The sequence below is a fragment of the Eleutherodactylus coqui genome, chromosome 1 (genome assembly GCF_035609145.1).
Source record: "Eleutherodactylus coqui strain aEleCoq1 chromosome 1, aEleCoq1.hap1, whole genome shotgun sequence".
Taxonomy (NCBI): Eukaryota; Metazoa; Chordata; class Amphibia; order Anura; family Eleutherodactylidae; genus Eleutherodactylus; species Eleutherodactylus coqui.
The window spans coordinates 278,751,268-278,773,560 of NC_089837.1; the positions used below are offsets into that span (position 1 = coordinate 278,751,268).

Sequence of the window (22,293 nt, forward strand, 5' to 3'; positions counted from 1 at the left end):
GTGTTGATCCAGAGGAAGGCAAAAAACCCCAAGGCCAGAAGCCAATTAGCCCTTTTGGGGAAAAAATTCCTTCCCGACTCCCTAATGGCAATCAGACTGTTCCCTGGATCAACCCCTAATAGTTCCTACCTGCCTATATACCCGGATTGACAATTAACCTAAGATTTATATCCTATAATGTCCTTCTTCTCCAGAAAGACATCAAGTTCCCTTTTAAACTCCTCTATGGATTTTGCCATCACCACTTCCTCCGGCAGAGAGTTCCACAGTCTAACTGCTCTTACGGTAAAGAATCCCCTTCTATGTTGGTGATGAAACCTACTTTCCTCTAATCATAGCGGATGTCCTCTTGTTACCGTCGTGGTCCTGGGTGTAAACAGATCTTGGGAGAGATCCTTGTATTGTCCCCTCATGTACTTATACATGGTTATTTGGTCGCCTCTTAACCTTCTTTTTTCTAGAGTAAATAGTCCCAATTTGGATAGCCTCTCTGGGTATTCCAGTCCCGTCATTCCATGTATTAGTTTAGTTGCCCTTGTTTGAATCCCCTCAAGCACTGTGACATCTTTCCTGAGCACCGGTGACCAGAATTGTACGCAGTATTCCATGTGAGGCCTGACAAGTGCCTTATATAATGGAAGGATAATGTTCTCATCCTTCTCCCCTATACCTCTTTTAATGCACCCCAAGACTTTATTTGCCTTTGCAGCAGCTGACTGGCATTGGTTACTCCAGTTTAGTCTATTATCCACTAATACCCCCAGATCCTTTTCCATATCACTTTTCCCTAGTGGTACCCCATTAAGTGAATATTGGTGACATCCGTTTCTCCTGCCTATGTGCATAGTCTTACATTTTTCAACATTGAACTTCATTTGCCATTTTCCTGCCCAAGCCCCCAGCTTATCCAGGTCCGTTTGTAGCCGCACATTGTCCTCCGTTCCATTAATTATATTGTATAATTTTGTGTCATCTGCAAATATTGATATTTTGCTGTGCAGCCCCTCTATCAGGTCATTGATAAATATGTTGAACAGAGTGGGGCCTAATACTGAACCCTGTGGCACCCCGCTAGCGACTGTGGTCCAAGCAGAGTACGAACCATTTATTACCACCCTCTGCTTTCTATCATTGAGCCAATTTTTTACCCACTTACACACGTTTTCGCCCAGTCCGAGCTGCCTCATTTTGTATATTAGCCTATTATGTGGCACGGTGTCAAAGGCTTTAGAGAAATCCAGATATACGAGATCAATAGATTCTCCCTGGTCCAGCTTAGAGCTTACTTCATCGTAGAAACTGATCAGATTTGTCTGACATGAGCAACCCTTCATGAATCCATGCTGGTGAGGAGTTATTCCCTTAATCTCCTTGAGGTACTCATCGATGGCGTCTCTCAGAATCCCCTCGAAAATTTTTCCCGTTACTGAAGTGAGACTTACTGGCCTGTAGTTACCAGGCTCACTTTTGCTCCCTTTTTTGTAAATTGGAACCACGTTGGCAATGCGCCAATCCAATGGTACTACACCGGTCTTGATAGTGTCTAGAAATATTAGGTATAGCGGCCTAGCTATCTCGTCACTTAGTTCCCTTAGTATCCTTGGGTGTAATCCATCTGGGCCCGGCGATGTATCAATTTTAGTCTTCTTTAGTCGCTTCCGCACCTCCTCCTGCGTTAGGTATGAGATATTTTGTGATGGGTTCATTTTATTCCCCTGCATCTCGTGTGGCATTTCCTTTTCGTTTGTGAATACACTTGAGAAGAAACTGTTTCATAGATTTGCTTTCCCTTCGTCATCATCAATGATTTCTCCTGCATTATTTTTTAAAGGGCCAGTGCTCTCCCTGCAAATCATTTGCTGTTAATATAGTTGAAAAATAGCTTCGGGTTGTTTTTGCTCTCTTTGGCGATCCGTCTTTCTGCTTCCTTCTTGGCAGTTTTGATCTTATCTTTGCATATTTTGTTTTTTTCCCTGTATGATTTTAGCGCTTCTTCGCTGCCTTTTTGCTTTAGTAGTTTTTTCGTTTATTGCCCCTCTTACCGTCTTGTCGAGCCACATTGGTTTCCTTTTAGTTGAGTTTCTTTTATTTTTAAAGGGAATGAACTGCTCACATGAGGTGATTAGGATCCTTTTAAACTTTTCCCATTTGTCCTCTGTACCGTTATTTTTGAGGATGTTGTCCCAATTAATGTTACCGTAGTAGTTCTAAGCTCATCAAATTTTGCTTTATTAAAGTTTAGTTTCTTTGTTGCTCCCTGATAAGGCTTCCTATTGAATGACAGCTGGAAGTTGATTATATTGTGGTCACTGTTCCCCAAGTGCCCCTCAACCTGCACCCCCTTTATACGTTCCGGTTTGTTGGTTAGTACTAGGTCCAGAATGGCCCTCCCTCTTGGTTCCTGCACAAGTTGGTTCAGGTAATTGTCTTTAATTACTCTCAAGAACTTATCACCCTTGTGAGATTTGCAGGTTTCCTTCTCCCATGTTATATCTGGATAATTAAAGTCCCGCATGATAATTACTTCGTTGCACTTTGACACCTCTTCTGTCTGCCTTAGTAGTAAGTTTTCAGTTTCTTCTGTTGCTTTTGGTGGTCTATAGAAGACCCCTATCAGGATTTTGTTATTTTTTCCTCCCTGTATTTCTACCCACAGAGATTCCACCTGTTCGTCTCCTACCCCTATATCCTCCCGTAGCCTCGGCTTCAAGTTCGATTTGACGTACAGACATATCCCTCCCCCTTTCTGGTTCCTTCGGTCCCTTCTGAAGAGATTGTACCCCTGCAAATTCACCGCCCAATCACACTTATCAAGCCATGTTTCCGTAATTCCGACTATATCATAATTTTCATCAGTCATTCTCGCTTCAAGCTCACCCACTTTACCAGTCAGACTTCTTGCATTCGTGGTCATACAATTTATATCATTTTTTTTGTTTTTTAAATTTGTTTTGTTGCTATTCGTACTTATGGCTGATCTATCAGTTCTAACTGTACTAACCCCACCCCCTGCTCGACCCCCATTCCCTTTGCTTGGACCCGGATCGCTAGTTACACTGGCTACCCCACTATTTCTCATTTTACCCTCCCCCCCCAGTCCCTAGTTTAAACACTCCTCCAGCCTTCTAGCCATCTTATCCCCCAGCACAGCTGCACCCTCCCCATGAAGATGCAGCCCGTCCCTACGGTAGAGCCTGTAGCCGACAGCAACGTCAGCCCAGTTCTCCAGGAACCCAAATCCCTCCTTCTTACACCAACTCCGGAGCCACTTGTTTACCTCCCTAAGATCCTGCTGCCTTTCTAGTGTGGCTTTAGGTACAGGTAGTATTTCCGAGAAAACTACCCTGGAGGTCCTCGCCCTGAGCTTGGACCCTAGGTCCCTGAAATCATTTTTGAGGGCCCTCCATTGACCTCTAACTTGTTCATTGGTGCCAACGTGCACCATGACCGCTGGATCCTCACCAGCCCCTCCCAGTAATCTGTCAATCCGATCCGCGATGTGTCGAACTCGAGCGCCAGGAAGACAACACACCGTGTTAATGTCTCTAATCCTGTAAAGTGAGCTTCTAATGTTTAAGCTCTAAGGCCGCCTGCACATGGGCAGAAATCCCGCGGCGGGATTATCCGCGGGATTTCCGCCACTGAAAGCCTGCATAGGAGTGCATTACAGTACGCACTCCTATGCAGACGACCGCGGTTTGGCCGCGCGAAATGTCGCGCGGCAAACAAACCGCAGCATGTCCTATTTCTGTGCGGGGCTCGCAGAGCCTCGCACAGAAACATCACTCACCCGGCCACCGGCTCCGGTCTGCGCATGCGCCAGCTGCCCGGCAGCCGGCACATGAAAGAGCCGGGGCCGCCAGGTGCGGGTGAGTACGCGCTCGTCCCTGCAGGCGCTGTGGTCGGGTCCCGCGGCGAGAATTCTCGCCGCCGGATCCGACCCGCCCGTCTGCAGGCGGCCTTAGGCAGGTTTACGGGACATTACTGATGATGTCCCTGTCTGGTCTCTTATTGACTGCAGTGGTCACAAAGGTAAACAACCCACGTGACTGCTGCAGTGTTTATAAATAGTAGACCGGAGTGCCAGCAGAGGAACATTCCACAGCAAAAGGTGAGTATAGTGGTTTATTTATATACAATGTATCCCCAACTGCCAACAACATTAGGGGTACTAGCATTATGGCCCAAAATCTCCACATTGGTTTAGTCAGTCTAAAGCCATGTTGGCATATTTCTTATTGAAGAAGAGGAATTTTCCTGGCAACCTTCCAAACAAGCCATGCTTATTCAGTCTTTTTCTAATTGTGCTGTCATAAATTTGAACATTTAGCATGCTAACTGAGGCTTTTTAGAGTCTGAGATGTAGCTCTTGAGTTTTTTACAATCTCTCTGAGCATTGCACAGTCTGACCTTGAGGTAAATTTGCTGAAACGCCCACTCCTGGGAAGATTGCGAACTCTCTTGAATGTTTTGGAACTATTGTCCTGGCACCTCAAGTAAGCAGGACAAATTTTGCGTTTTTGCCATATACAAATAAAACCTAACTTAGAAAATAAAAAAGATCAGACCAAACTACTATACTCATATATTTTCTGAAATTAACCCCTTAATGCTATACATACAACCCGGGCGCCTGCTACTTCTTACAACTGACTCCCACTGGCAACAACTTCAGTAAGCCGTATTAAAATAAGATTAATAAAGTTTTACTAATTAAAAAAAAAAAAAAAAATTTAAATAAAAAACAAAACAAAAACCTTTTGTCATATTTTTAGTAAAAATCTAAATAATAAAACAAAAATACATATTTGGTATCACTGCATCCGTAAAAGTCCGATCTATCAAAGAAATGCATTATTTACACCGCACGGTGAACGTCATCAGAAAAAAGAATAAAGAATGCTAGAAATGCACTTTTTTGTTCACCATTAGAGATGAGCGAACGTACTCGGTAAGGCCGATTTCGCAATCGAGCACCGCGATTTTCGAGTACTTCACTACTCGGGTGAAAAGTACTCGGGTGCGCTGTGGGTGAGCGGGGGGTTGCAGCGGGGAGTGGGGGGTAGAGGGAGAGAGAGAGGGCTCCCCCCTGTTCCCCGCTGCTACTCCCCTCTACAACCCCCCGCCCCACAGCGCACCCGAGTACTTTTCACCCGAGTAGTGAAGTACTCGAAAATCGCGGTGCTCGATTGCGAAATCGCCCTTACCGAGTACGTTCGCTCATCTCTATTCACCATGTCTCCAAGAAAAAATGCAATAAAAATGATCAAAAAGTCATATGTATTCTAAAATGATAACGCAAACTACAGGACATCCCGCAAAAATCGAGCCCTGTCACAACTATATTGACAGAAAAATAAAAAAATGTCAGAAGATGGTCACAGAAAATAATTTTAAAAAATTAAATCTTTTAATAAAAAGTAGTACAGCAAAAATAAATAAATAAACTGTATAAGTTTGGTATCATAGTAATCGTACTGACTAGAGATGAGCGAGCATACTCGTCCGAGCTTGATGCTCGTTCAAATATATTAGGGTGCTCGAGATGCTCGTTACTCGAGATGAGCACCACGCGGTACTCGTCTCGATTAAACGAGCACTGACCATTGAATTCAATGGAGCCGGCAATACAGCCGGCTCCATTGAAAGCAATGTGCTGTTGGCGATCGCGGGATGAATTGTCGGGAAGGGCTTAAATATATAAGCCCTTCCCTGCAATTCATCCAGAAATGTGTAAAAATAAAAAAAAAATATACTCACCTTGTCCCGGCAGAACGATGTTAGCCCATTGAATTCAATGGAGCCGGCAATACAGCCGGCTCCATTGAAAGCAATGGGCTGCCGGCGATCGCGGGATGAATTGTCGCTGAAGGGCTTAAATATATAAGCCCTTCCCTGCAATTCATCCAGAAATGTGTAAAAATAAAAAAAAAATATACTCACCTTGTCCCGGCAGAACGATGTTAGCCCATTGAATTCAATGGAGCCGGCAATACAGCCGGCTCCATTGAAAGCAATGGGCTGCCGGCGATCGCGGGATGAATTGTCGGAAAGGGCTTAAATATATAAGCCCTTCCCTGCAATTCATCCAGAAATGTGTAAAAATAAAAAAAATATATCTACTCACGTTGTCCCGGCAGACGGAGTTCAGCGCGGCCAGCGGCAGTCCTCCTGAACTGCTCTGAACAACTGTGAGTAGTATTCAGCAGCCGGGGATTTAAAATCCCCTCCTGCTGAATGAGCTGCCTCTAATAGGTCACAGCCTGACCAATCAGAGGCAGATCTCACTCACACACCCATTTATGAATTCATGAATGGGTGAGTGACTGCTGCCTCTCATCTGATTGGTCCCGCTGAGCCAATGAGAGGCAGCAGTCACTCACCCATTCATAAATTCATGAATGGGCGTGTGAGTGAGATCTACCTCTGATTGGTCAGGCTGTGACCAATTAGAGGCAGCTCATTCAGCAGGCGGGGATTTGAAATCCCCGGCTGCTGCATACTACTCACAGCTGTTCAGAGCAGTTCAGGAGGACTGCCGCTGAACTCCGTCTGCCGGAACCAGGTGAGTATATATATAAATTTTTTTTTTTACACATTTCTGGATGAATTGCAGGGAAGGGCTTATATATTTAACCCCTTCCCGACAATTCATCCCGCGATCGCCGGCAGCCCATTGCTTTCAGTGTATTGGCTGTATTGCCGCCTCCATTGAATTCAATGGGCTAACATCGTTCTGCCGGGACAAGGTGAGTATATATTTTTTTTATTTTTACACATTTCTGGATGAATTGCAGGGAAGGGCTTATATATTTAAGCCCTTTCCGACAATTCATCCCGCGATCGCCGGCAGCCCATTGCTTTCAATGGAGCCGGCTGTATTGCCGGCTCCATTGAATTCAATGGGCTAACATCGTTCTTCTCTGCCACAGCTGTTACAGCTGTGGCAGAGGAGAACGATCTTTATGCTGACAGTGTGTGGGGGGGGGGGGGAGGCGTCTCACTCTTAATAGTGGGACCTGGGAACTTGAAATGCAGCCCAACATGTAGTCCCTCGCCTGCCCTATCCGTTTCTGTGTCGTTCCCATCACTTTCTTGAATTTCCCAGGTTTTCACAAATGAAAACCTTATCGAGCATCGGCGATATACAAAAATGCTCGAGTCGCCCATTGACTTCAATGGGCTTCGTTACTCGAAACGAACTCTCGAGCAGCACTGAAAGTTCGACTCGAGTAACGAGCACCCGAGCATTTTGGTGCTCGCTCATCTCTAGTACTGACCCAAAGAATTAAGTTATCATGTCATTTCTGTTGTAGCTTGTGCACTGTAAAAAAAAACGCACCCATAGATAGAGGAATTTTTTTTTTCCATTTTACTCCACTTAGAATTTTTAAAATGTTTTTCAACACATTATATGATTAAAAATACAACTCCTCCTGCAAAAAACAAGTCTTCAGACATCTACGTCGATGGATAAATAAATGAGATATGATTTTTTTAAACGTCGGAGGAAAAACCGTAAATGGAAAAAAAGGGCCATGTCCTTAAGCCCAGCCATTCCACTCAGCATTTTATATATGTAGGCACTTTCATGCAATCATGAAGTCAAATTGTAATCTATATATATAAAATTGAATGTATGTCTGTGTGCGTGTCTGTTTGTCCTTTATGCGCTACTACACCATTCATCCGATCGCCATGAAACTTTGGGAAGTTGTTGAGTACACTCCTGGGAAGATTATAGGCATAGTACAAATATTCTATGATAAATGGCGCGTGCGCGAGCGTCATCGGCGGTTACGACCCCCCACGTAGATCATTCAATTTCCATCATTGCCACTAATTCTCTCACTTCCCGATGTCGTAGAAACATTAAATTTGGCACGATCATTGACTGTCATAAATAGGAAAAGGTAATGGGTCCCAACTCTATTATTCAATTCTATGCGCAAAAGAATTAGCGTCCAACTTTTACGTACGGAATCTAATTTTCTCGCTTCCCAATGTCATAAAAACTCGAAATTTGGCATGAGCATTGATTATGTCATAAATAGGAAAAGTTAATAGGTCCCAACTCGATTATTCAATTCTAAGCGCAAAAGAATTAGCGTCCAAATTTTACGTACGGAATCTAATTCTCTCGCTTCCCAAGGTCATAGAAACTTGAAATTTGGCACGAGCATTGATTATGTCATACATAGGAAAAGTTAATGGGTCCCAAATCGATTATTCAATTCTAAGCGCCAAAGAATTAGCGTCCAAATTTTACGTACGGAATCTAATTTTCTCGCTTCCCAATGTCATAGAAAATTGAAATTTGGCACGAGCATTGATTATGTCATAAATAGGAAAAGTTAATAGGTCCCAACTCGATTATTCAATTCTAAGCGCCAAAGAATTTGCGCCCAAATTTTACGTACAGAATCTAATTTTCAATAACGGGTAAGCTAGTCTATATATATAAAATTGAATGTATGTCTGCGTGTCTGTCTGTCTGTTTGTCCTTTATGCGCTACTACACCATTCATCCGATCGCCATGAAACTTTGGGAAGTTGTTGAGTACACTCCTGGGAAGATTATAGGCATAGTACATTTATGCTAAGATAAATGGCGCACGTGCGTGCGTCGTCGACAGTTACGACCCCCCATGTAGATCGTTCGATTTCCATCATTGCCACTAATTCTCTCACTTCCCGATGTTGTAGAAACATGAAATTTGGCACAAGCATTGATGATGTCATAAATAGGAAAAATTAATGGGTCCCGACTCGATTATTCAATTCTAAGCGCCAAAAAATTAGCGTTCAAATTTTACGTACGGAATCTAATTTTCTCGCTTCCCAATGTCATAGAAACTTGAAATTTGGCACGAGCATTGATTATGTCATAAATAGGAAAAGATAATGGGTCCCAACTGGATTATTCAATTCTATGCGCCAAAGAATTAGCATCCAAATTTTACGTACGGAATCTAATTTTCTCACATAGAAACTTGAAATTTCGCACGGGCATTCAATATGTCATAAATAGGAAACGCTAATGGGTCCCAACTCCATTATTCAATTCTATGCGCAAGAGAATTAGCGTCCAAATTTTACGTACGGAATGTAATTTTCTCACATAGAAACTTGAAATTTGGCACGGGCATTGAATATGTCATAAATAGGAAAAGCTAATGGGTCCCAAGTCGATTATTCAATTCTAAGCGCAAAACAATTAGCGTCCAAATTTTACGTACGGAATCTAATTCTCTCACTTCCTGATATATATAAATGAATGTATGTCTGTCTGTCTGTCCTTTATGCATTACTACACCATTCATCCAATTGCCATGAGACTTTGGGAAGTTGCTGAGTACACTCCTGGGAAGATTATAGGCATAGTACAACTATCCTACGATAGGTGGCGCGCGTGCGAGCATCATCGACAGTTATGCCCCCCCAGACAAAGATCGTTTGATTTCCATCTCAAGCACGAAAGCAAAAGGCATTACGAGCAACGGGATGAGTGTTCAACCAGAAAATGATGCATCCACCGAACGTTTCACTTGACAATTGCTGGATATTGAGAATGCTGAGGTAAAATGAAAGCTGTGCTGTGATTGGTTGCTATTTCTTATACTACTGAGGTTGCATCAAAGCTGTGCTGCGATTCGTTGTTATATATTATACCACGAAGGTAACATGAAAGCTGCGCTGTGATTGGTTGCTATATATAATTCCGCAGAGGTAACATGAAAGCTGCGCTGTGATTGGTTGCTATTTTTTATATTGCTGAGGCAGAATAAAAGTTGCGCTGTGATTGGTTGTTATTTCTCTTACTGCTCAGGTAACATGAAAGCTGCGCTGTGATTGGTTGTTATATTTTATATTGCTAAGGTAACATGAAAGCTGCGCTATAATTGGTTGTTATATATTATACCACTGAGGTAACATGAAAGCTGCGCTGTGATTGGTTGTTATCTAGATATATAAAAACGAATGAATGGAGCTTCCGCCCAGGACACAGAGGGAGCAGGACGTGTCTCTCAGAGCTCCTGCGATACAACTCCCAGAGACACCGGGACCCTCTGGTGACCCACAAAAAAAGCAGCTGCGGGGGACGGACATCTCCCCTGCTTGCTTGGCAGAAGACCCCCACATCCGAGGGGTACTCGGAAAGCCCCCGGCGAACCACCCGATCCGACCCGCGGGGAAAGGAGAGAAGGAGCGGGATGCGACCGGGAAGAACAACACGATCCCGACCCCAACAGCCACCGGGACCTTACCTGCCTGGAGGGTATCCGGAAGGGCGCGCAGACCCGCCGACTTCTACCAGAGACGCACCGGGAGCACTCGTGACGCCGCGACATAGGCCGCACCTGAGACCGCGGCCTAGATTTCCGGCCGCGTGAGCCGCGACCACCGCCGACCGGGCCGCAAGGAGGGTGAGAGCCTCGGGGAGCAGCTGAGAGGCACGGGAGCCCCACCGAGGGTAAAGTGACACATCGGGGGGCCGCCAGAGAGCCGGGGCCAGACAGCGGTAGAGGCCGGACGGCGATAGAGGCCGCGACCCCACACCCCAACAGACAAGGCCCCCACTCAGCGCCAGACGGGAAGTGAAGCCCTGGGAGGCTTCCGAACGGCCCAGGGGACATCCCTGCAGCGGCGATCCTACAGGGGAGCAGCCGGAACGTTGCGGCCTAGCGGCGCTTGAAGCCGCGGCCTAGATTTGAGGCCGTGACGTCAGAGACAAACCCCGCCCGTTATAAGAGTCAGGGGGAGGAGCCGAACAGAAGCCACAGTAGGGGAAAACCCCAAGCATCATAACAGACATAAAAGAAAGGGTCTCAAAACCGGGAACACAAACAAAAAACTACAGGAAAACATAGCCCTCCCCCCGAAACCTACCCGAAGCCCACTCTAAGCACAAACAATATCCAAACAAGACAAAAAACACTGGGAAAGTGGGAAAGAAGGAAAACAAGACAGAAATAGCAAAGGAAAAGCCGGGACCTGACATAAAGACACTAAACAAAAAAGACATGAACAAATAGATCTAGGACAAAAAGCCACATCCACAACAAAAAATAAACCACCAACAACCCGGAACAGGAAACAACTTCTAATACAACAAACTCGCACAAAACACTCGACACCGAGAAGTCATTAAAGAAAAATGGACAAATATCTAAACGAAAGAAGTGCAGGCACCCCAGCACGAGCAACCCGCCAGTCAGACATAGACAAAACAACCACAGGTGGAAAACAAAAAAGTAGACCCGTCAAAAACATCAAGGAAAAGGAGAGTAAGACTGCGCATCAATCTGCATCCCCTTCAAAAAATACTCCACCACGCGCTGCGGTTTCACCAAGCTCTGACTACGAAGCAATGGACACTTCTTCTATACAAACTAACGAACAACCAACGAACAGTGCAGAAATGACGCAGGCGACACTAGTGGCACAAGAGGTCTCAAAAATGCTTCTCCCCTTATTTGATAACAGACTTGAGGCGCTGCACAAATCCATAAACTCAGCAATGTCACAAATAACAGACAACACCCAAAGGCTGACAGAACTAGAAACAAAAAACCAGAACATAGAACAGACCATCGCAACGCTAGAAACCGCGCTACAAAGAAGCCAGACAGAAACTGAAATGCTCCGGGAAAAAGTCGACGATCTGGAGAATAGACACCGTCGCAATAACCTCCGCTTCGTGGGAATACCGGAGACAGTATCTAACAGCCAGCTTATAGCCTACTTAACCACGGATCTACCGCAAGCGCTACAGATCGATATATCCAATGACCCCCTAACAATAGAAAGAGCCCACAGAATCGGCCCACCAGGGGATGGGCGTAACAACAGAAGCAGACCTCGCCCAGTGATAGCAAAATATATGCACTGGACAACAAAAGAAGCAATTCTACGAGCCTACAGACGACAAGGAGAACTGATAATACAAGGGGCAAAGATCCTGCTGTTCCAAGACTTCTCGGTGGCGGTGTCACAGAAGCGCAAACTGTTCACCCCGATCTGCCAAAGCTTGCACGAACGAAACACACGCTTCCAATTGCTGTACCCAGCAAAACTCCGGATACAAGACGGTAACAAATCCTTAATATTCAATACCCCGGAGGAAGCAAGAAGACACCTACAGATGGAGGGGAACGGAGAACAAGGCTGAAAAAGAATAAAAAAAAAAAAAAAAGGAACTGTACTGTTGCTCTTTATTACAATCCTGTTCCAAATACAGTGGATGTGGCGCACGCCACGCAAAAAGAAAAGGCGAAATAGATGTTTAAAGTTTACATGTTTATTATTACTATGTTTCTCACATTTTTCATTTTTTTTTCTTTTTTTCCGACCCATCTGACCTTTAAAAAATGGACCACTAGGAGGATCAGGAGGCCCCGCAGGCACGGCACGATCAACACCCAGTTGCATCCGCGGCTCGCTGGAACCGAGGGATGCGACAAAAAAAAAGAGGCAAAAACTACGGTAACTATGACCAAATTACACCTACCAACATGCCTAGAGACTTAGAAACAACAGAATACCAAACACCCACCACAATACAAACACTATCTTGGAACGTAGACGGACTTAACACACCCATTAAACGGAAAAAAGTACTAACACATCTAAAACGATACAAGCCAGACATAATATTCTTGCAGGAAACACACTGGAAGAAAGAGGGGAAGGGAGAACTGAGAGCACCATGGATAGACGCATGTTACACGGCCTCACACACATCAGCGTCACGAGGGGTAGCCATCCTGACCAGAAAAAATATGCCACACACAATACTGCAAAGCATAGCGGACCCAGAGGGAAGGTACCTAATAGTGAGAATGAAAATGGATGAACAAACGTACGCCTTGGTGAACGTCTATGCCCCCAACACTGACCAACCAGCATTTTATGTCACACTAATAGAAAAACTACAACCATATCTAAGCGACAGAATAATCCTGGGGGGCGATTTTAACAGCATACAAGACGAAACACTAGACAGAACGGGACCATCTACCCAAGCAACCTCAACCACACATGCACTACTAACACTTAAAGAACAACTCAGTGTATGTGACCCATGGCGACTCTTGAACCCCACTAGCAAAGAATACACATGCTGCTCCAACGCCTACCACTCATTCTCACGCATAGACTTCTTCTTAATATCAAACAGCATTTTTGAATACCACTACCAATCGGAAATTCACCCAATATCCCTTAGCGACCACGCACCGATAGTAATGAGACTACAACTGAGAACCCCGCAAAGGCTAACCAAAATATGGCGCTTCCCCTCATTCCTATGGGAATCAGAGGACTTTAGAGCATACCTGAAAATCCACTGGAACAACTACGCAGACGACAATAATGCGCATATAGACAACACAAACCTATTCTGGCAGGCTTCAAAAGCAGTGATGAGGGGCCACATCATAAGCTACTTGTCCCATAGGAGGAAAAAATTCCAAACGGAGTTTGAGGCACTACATCATTCCCTCCTAGAAGCACAAAAGGAACATACGAACTCCCACAATGACAACTCATACCAAACCCTTCTTACAGCGAAACACCTACTAAATACGTTTGTACACACCCACGCACATTGGCAAAACCAATTAACAAAAAACAAATTTTACAGGTGGGGTAATAAGACGGGACGCTTGCTAGCCAATTTGTCCAAACAAAGACAGCCACACAAGCCAATATTGACCTTAAGACATATTAATGGGGATAGTCTTACAACAAAACAAGAAGAGGTGGCTCAAATACTGCACGAATACTTCGAAAATCTATATAGGGCAGAACCAACAAACGTACAAGACATAAACAACTTCTTAGAATCCGTGAATCTACCAAAACTAACAGAAGAGCAAAAATCCCTACTAGACGCCGACATACACGAGGAGGAGGTACGAGAGGCGATCACAACAGCACAAGGGGGGAAAACACCGGGCCCCGACGGATTTTCCGCAGAATATTATAAAATACTAATAGCAGACATTGTGCCAGTCCTGACTCAACTCTACAACACAATATACACATACAACACACAGACAGAAGACTTTGGAACATCGAGAACGATACTGCTCCCCAAACCAAACAAGGACCTGACAGACCCAAGATCCTACAGACCAATAGCACTGCTAAACTGTGATTACAAGTTTCTGTCCAAGATACTAGCCAACAGACTCCAGCTAATCCTCCCATCCATACTAGACCCAGCACAGAAAAGCTTTACACAGGGGAGGAGTGCTCTAAAGAACATCAGAGCCGCCATAGCGGCGACGGTGGCAGCACAAAACCCCGAGGGCCAGACTACGATGCTACTGAGTCTGGACGCAGAAAAAGCCTTCGATAAAATGGCCTGGCCATTCTTAAACATAATATTGGAAAAAAGAGGTTTTGGACAGATCTTTGCGAATTACATAGACACGACGCAAATGAACGCCACTACCACCCTCACAGTCAACGGCCTTAACACCCCCAACATAGATCTATTTAGAGGAGCCAGACAAGGCTGCCCTCTCTCACCACTGTTATTTAATCTATCAATAGACCCCCTACTTAGATACCTGACACAAACGACACTCTTTACAGGGGCGACCTGCGGTGGTACTAAGATAAAAGTTGAAGCATTTGCAGACGACCTCCTATTGGTGATAAATAACCCCAGGGAAACACTAACCCCCATATTACAAGAAATCAAGAAAATCGGTAAACTCTCGGGCTACACTTTAAATCTAGACAAAACAGAGGCCTTGCTTCTCAGAGGACCGGCCAAACCCCCGTGGTCAACACAATATCCATTCAAGTGGGAAAAACATGCTATACAATACTTGGGGGTACAAATCACAAGAAGCCCACTCAAACTATATAACACAAATATAGAACCCCACATCAAAAAACTAGAAACTACCCTAAACACATGGAAAAACTTCACGATCTCTTTCTTGGGAAGGATAAGCCTAATAAAAATGATAGAATTTCCCCGCTTATTATATATCCTACACTCGCTACCTATATTTTTAAAACTAAAAGATATAAAAAGAATAAACTACCTATATAGGAACTTCATATGGGGGGGAAGAAGACCGCGTATTGCGCTCAAAGCGCTACAGAAACATAGAGAGAACGGAGGAACTAACTTACCTAATCTCAGAGACTACAATTTAGCAGCCCAGGCGCGAATCATCCACGACTGGATTCACGATAAGTCATATTTCACAAACAGACCACTTGAACAAGAGATGGTCGGCGCAACACGACTCCAGAACATCCTCCATCACACATATGCAGAACTCTCAGAAAAAACTAAAAAGAATCCCTTGATACTGACGGCCTGGAAAACATGGAATAAACTGCGCAAAGATAGCCAAACATCGCCACAAACATCACTGTATTTGTCACTAATGAACAACCCCAATTTCCAGGACGGTAATCCCCACAATATATTTAGGGAATGGGGGGCCCAAGGAATACATACTATAGATAAACTATTACACATAAGAGAACGACGAGTTTTAACACACGACGAAATGAAACAAAAATACCCCGAACTCCGAATTCCACTATTCTCATACCTGCAAGTCAGACATTACATCACAGAACTCATACCACGACTACAAGAACCTGATTGGGTACAAACAGGCGACACTTGGATGACCAGGAAAACGGGTCCGCGGGGCATGATCTCAAAGCTATACAGGGCAATAAGAAATATGAGAGAGCAGGAGGATATTGATCCGGGGGTGGGCAAATGGGCCACGGACAACCCCGATTTCACACCGACACTGATAATGAAATCCCTAACATCGGCACATAGGTATTTACCATCGGCCAGGTTCCTAGAGATGAGATTGCAAATTGTTCATAGGTCATACCTAACCCCAAGCAGAGGATACCACATAGGAATTTACAATACCTCAAACTGCTTCAAATGTCAAGCACCACACGCAAACCTATACCACAGTTTGTGGACATGCCCCTCAATACAGGAATTTTGGACACGAATAGGCGACTACACAAAAACACACCTGACGAACTTTTGCCCACAAGAACCAACATGGGCAATACTTGGCTATTTAGATCCCGAAATCTATCACTGCTCAAGGGGTGTCAGGAAATTACTGCACTTCATAGCAGCGGCAGGACTAAAGGCCATTTTACAGACATGGATACAACCAACAGGGCCTCCATTTAGACTGTTCCTGGACAAGCTAGCGTTTCTGTTTCAAATGGACTGGGCAGAAACATCGCTTTTTAAAGAAAAAAAGGTACAAGCCTTCTTTGAAACCTGGGGGAGTTTCATTCAATTATTACCACAAAGGGTAAAAGATAGACTGAGAAGCTCCTTCCACTATACTTGCTGGTTCCAGGAACAGGTGGCAATAGGAGACATACCTATCTAGGGTGAAACACAGACTGTGCCGTAGCCGTGCGGGGCCTCCACAAAGTTTTGCAGATCCTCAACAAATAGGTCAGTAGACCAAAAAAACAAAAACTTGTGGTCAAAGTGGGTCAAAAGTTTTGATTTAATATGTATAATTTGTTTGATTTAATGTTTTATTTTATGTTTTATAAAAATACAAAAAATGCAGGTTGATACAAGATACAAAGAAAAATCCTGCAAAACTACGATAACACTGAATGTATGTTTTAACCTGTTTAATAAAGACAAATTTAAAAAAAACAAAAAAAAAACGAATGAATGTATGTATGTATGTCTGTCTGTCTTCGCAGCAACGCGCGACGGGTAAGCTAGTCTATATATATAAAATTGAATGTATGCATGTCTGTCTGTCTGCGTGTCTGTCCATTTGTCCTTTATGCACTACTACACCATTCATCCGATCGCCATGAAACTTTGGAAAGTTGTTGAGTACACTCCTGGGAAGATTATAGGCATAGTACAACTATCCTACGATAAATGGCGCGCGTGCGAGCGTCGTCGACAGTTACGCCCCCCCCCCCCACGTAGATCGTTTGATTTCTATCATTGCCACCAATTCTCTCACTTCCCAATGTCGTAGAAACATGAAATTTGGCATGAGCATTGATTATGTCATAAATAGGAAAAGTTAATGGGTCCCAACTCGATTATTCAATTCTATGCACAAAAGAATTAGTGTCCAAATTTTACATGCGGAACCTAATTCCATCACTTTCCAATGTCATAGAAACTTGAAATTTGGCACGAGCATTGATTATGTCATAAATATGAAAAGTTAATGGGTCCCAACTCGATTATTCAATTCTAAGCGCAAAAAAATTAGCGTCCAAATTTTACGTACGGAATCTAATTCTCTCACTTCCTGATGTCATCTATATATATAAAATTGAATGTATGTCTGTCTGCGTGCGTGTCTGCGTGCGTGTCTGTTTGTCCTTTATGCGCTACTACACCATTCATCCGATCGCCATGAAACTTTGGGAAGTTGTTGAGTACACTCCTGGGAAGATTATAGGCATAGTACAAATATCCTACGATAAATGGCGCGCGAGCGTCGTCGAAAGTTACGCCCCCCCCCCCACGTAGATCGAATAAGTAAGCCACCTGCTATTGTGATGTCATCACTGATGTCATCAACATCGGACGCCCTTGAACATGCCCCAACATGTTCTATAAAGCTGCACTGTGATGTCATTAAGGCTCTATTATGACACGTACAGCTTGGAACCACTAGAGCACGCCAGCCAATTACCATTGGAGTTGGAAGTGGGTAAACAAGTACTAGGATATCTTCCTAAGAAGCCGCAGCAGCCGGATAAATTGTATGTTCCACCCAACGGCTATTTTATTCAGCCCGCAAGGGGGAAGCAGCGGCCTACAAAATCTAATTCTCTCATTTCCTGATGTCATAGATAGATAGATAGATAGATAGATAGATAGATAGATAGATAGCATTTCCGCATCTAAAAAGCAGTCAAAATCTGCACCCGGTCTATTCTGAAAGAGCCCTGCCCATTTCTGCCACATGTACACATACCCCAGCGGTAATAGTGACACCTTCACCCCAGCGATAATAGTGACATCCCACAGCAGTAATAATAGTGACACTCCCCCCATTAGTAATAAGAGTGACATACCCCAGCGGTCCCCCAGCAGTACTAATGCCCGCTCCCCCCCCCCCCCAGCGGTTCCCCCAGCAGTCATAATACCCCCCCCCCCAGTGGTCCACCAGCAGTCACAATGCCGATAATAGTGACATCCCACAGCAGTAATAATAGTGACACTCCCCCCATTAGTAATAAGAGTGACATACCCCAGCGGTCCCCCAGCAGTAATAATGCCCGCTCCCCCCCCCCCCCAGCGGTTCCTCCAGCAGTCATAATACCCCCCCCCCCCCAGTGGTCCACCAGCAGTCACAATGCCACCCCCAGCTGTCCGCCAGCAATAATAATGCCCCCCTCCCCCCAAGTGGTTCCCCCAGCAGTCATAATGGCTCCCCCCCAGCGGTTCTCCTGGCAGTCATCATGCCCCCCTTCCCCCACAGAGATTTTCTTGGCAGTCACCATGCCCCCCTCCCCCCCAACGATTCTCCCAGCAGTCATGCCTCCGCTCCCCCGCCAGCGATTCTCCCAGCAGTCAGAATGTCTCCGATCCCCCCCCCAGCGATTCTCCCAGCAGTCAGAATGTCTCCCATCCCCCCCCCCCCCCAGCGATTCTCCCAGCAGTAAGAATGTCTCTCCCCCCCCCCCAGCAATTCTCCCAGCAGTAAGAATGTCTCCCCCCCCAGCGATTCTCACACAACGGCTATTTTATTCAGCCTAGAAGGGGGAAGCAGCGGCCTACAAAACCTCAGTGGTCGCTGCTGCCGTCATCTAGATATATAAAAACGAAGTATGTATGTATGTCTGTCTTCGCAGCAACGCTTTATATAAATGAATGTATGTCTGTCTGTCTGTCTGTTCTTTATGCATTACTACACCATTCATCCAATCGCCATGAAACTTTGGGAAGTTGTTGAGTACACTCCTGGGAAGATTACTGGCATAGTACAACTATCCTACGATAGGTGGCGTGCGTGTGAGCATTATCGACAGTTATGCCCCCCAGACAAAGATCGTTTGATTTCCATCTCAAGCACGAAAGCAAAAGGCATTATGGGCAAAGGGATGCGTGTTCAACTACAAAATGATGCATCCGCCGAACATTTCGTTTGACAATTGCTGGATATTGAGAATGCTGAGGTAAAATGAAAGCTGTGCTGTGATTGGTTGCTATTTCTTATACTGCTGAGGTAACATGAATGCTGTGCTGTGATTGGTTGCTATATATTATACTGCTGAGGCAACATGAAAGCTGTGCTGTGATTGGTTGCTACTTCTTATACCACTGAGGTAACATGAAAGCTGCGCTGTGATTGGTTGTTATATATTATACCACTCAGGTAACTTGAAAGCTGCGCTGTGATTGGTTGTTATCTAGATATATAAAAACGAATGTATGTATGTATGTATGTCTGTCTTCGCAGCAACGCGCGACGGGTAAGCTAGTCTATATATATAAAATTGAATGTATGCGTGTCTGTCTGTCTGCGTGTCTGTCTGTTTGTCCTTTATGCGCTACTACACCATTCATCCGATCCCCATGAAACTTTGGGAAGTTGTTAAGTACACTCCTGGGAAGATTATAGGCATAGTGCAACTATCCTATGATAAATGGCGCGCGTGCGAGCGTCGCCGACAGTTATGCCCCCCCCATGTAGAACGTTCGATTTCCAACATTGCCACTAATTCTCTCACTTCCCGATAGTGTAGAAACATGAAATTTGGCACGAGCATTGATTATGTCATAAATAGGAAAAGTTCCAGGGTCCCAACTCCAATATTCAATTCTAAGCGCCAAAGAATTAGCATCCAAATTTTACGTACGGAATCTAATTCTCTCACTTCCCAATGTCATAGAAACTTGAAATTTGGCACGAGCATTGATTATGTCATAAATAGGAAAAGCTAATGGGTCCCAACTCCATTTTTTAATTCTAAGCGCAAAATAATTAGCGTCCAAATTTTACGTACGGAATCTAATTCTCTCCCTTCCAGATGTAATTTGGCACGAGCATTGATAATATCATAAATAGGAAAAGTTCCAGGGTCCCAACTCCAATATTCAATTCTAAGCGCCAAAGAATTAGCGTCCAAATTTTACGTACGGAATCTAATTTTCTCACTTCCCAATGTCATAGAAACTTGAAATTTGGCACGAGCATTGATTATGTCATAAATAGGAAAAGATAATGGGTCCCAACTCGATTATTCAATTCTATGCGTCAAAGAATTAGCGTCCAAATTTTACGTACGGAATCTAATTTTCTCACATAGAAACTTGAAATTTGGCACGGGCATTGAATGTCATAAATAGGAAACGCTAATGGGTCCCAACTCGATTATTCAATTCTATGCGCCAAAGAATTAGCGTCCAAATTTTACGTTCGGAATGTAATTTTCTCACATAGAAACTTGAAATTTGCACGGGCATTCAATATGTCATAAATAGGAAACGCTAATGGGTCCCAACTCGATTATTCAATTCTATGCGCCAAAGTATTAGTGTCCAAATTTTACGTGCGGAACCTAATTCCATCACTTTCCAATGTCATAGAAACTTGAAATTTGGCACGAGCATTGATTGTCATAAATATGAAAAGTTAATGGGTCCCAACTCGATTATTCAATTCTAAGCGCAAAAAAATTAGCGTCCAAATTTTACGTACGGAATCTAATTCTCTCACTTCCTGATGTCATCTATATATAAATGAATGTCTGTCTGTCTGTTCTTTATGCATTACTACACCATTCATCCAATCGCCATGAAACTTTGGGAAGTTGTTTAGTACACTCCTGGGAAGATTACTGGCATAGTACAACTATCCTACGATAGGTGGCGTGCGTGTGAGCATTATCGACAGTTATGCCCCCCAGACAAAGATCGTTTGATTTACATCTCAAGCACGAAAGCAAAAGGCATTATGAGCAAAGTGATGCGTGTTCAACTACAAAATGATGCATCCGCCGAACGTTTCGCTTGACAATTGCTGGATATTGAGAATGCTGAGGTAAAATGAAAGCTGTGCTGTGATTGGTTGCTATTTCTTATACTGCTGAGGTAACATGAAAGCTGTGCTGTGATTGGTTGCTATTTCTTATACTGCTGAGGTAACATGAATGCTGTGCTGTGATTGGTTGCTATATATTATACTGCTGAGGCAACATGAAAGCTGTGCTGTGATTGGTTGCTACTTATACTACTGAGGTTACATGAAAGCTGCACTGCGATTGGTTGTTATATATTATACCACTGATTTAACATGAAAGCTGCGCTGTGATTGGTTGTTATATATTATACCGCTGACGTAACTTGAAAGCTGCGCTGTGATTGGTTGTTATCTAGATATATAAAAACGAATGTATGTATGTCTGTCTTCGCAGCAACGCGCGACGGGTAAGCTAGTCTATATATATAAAATTGAATGTATGCGTGTCTGTCTGTTTGTCCTTTATGCGCTACTACACCATTCATCCGATCCCCATGAAACTTTGGGAAGTTAAGTACACTCCTATGATAAATGGCGCGCGTGCGAGCGTCGCCGACAGTTATGCCCTCCCCCCATGTAGATCGTTCGATTTCCAACATTGCCACTAATTCTCTCACTTCCCGATAGCGTAGAAACATGAAATTTGACACGAGCATTGATTATGTCATAAATAGGAAAAGTTCCAGGGTCCCAACTCCAATATTCAATTCTAAGCGCCAAAGAATTAGCATCCAAATTTTACGTACGGAATCTAATTCTCTCACTTCCCAATGTCATAGAAACTTGAAATTTGGCACGAGCATTGATTATGTCATAAATAGGAAAAGCTAATGGGTCCCAACTCCATTTTTTAATTCTAAGCGCAAAATAATTAGCGTCCAAATTTTACGTACGGAATCTAATTCTCTCCCTTCCGGATGTAATTTGGCACGAGCATTATCATAAATATCATAAATAGGAAAAGTTAATGAGTCCCAACTCGATTATTCAATTCTAAGCGCCAAAGAATTAGCGTCCAAATTTTACGTACGGAATCTAATTCTCTTACTTCCCAAGGTCATAAAAACTTGAAATTTAGCACGAGCATTCATTATGTCATAAATAGGAAAAGTTCAAGGGTCCCAACTCGATTATTCAATTCTAAGCGCCAAAGAATTAGCGTCCAAATTTTATGTACGGAATCTAATTTTCTCACTTCTCAATATCATAGAAACTTGAAATTTGGCACGAGCATTGATTATGTCATACA

At 43.9% G+C, this 22,293-nt stretch overlaps 1 protein-coding gene across 1 annotated transcript in view; it reads left to right on the top strand.

Annotated features, from left to right (window-relative positions):
- ACACA (acetyl-CoA carboxylase alpha) overlaps positions 1-22,293 on the top strand; it is an 856,108-nt gene that overhangs the window by 149,714 nt on the left and 684,101 nt on the right. The window lies entirely within an intron of this gene.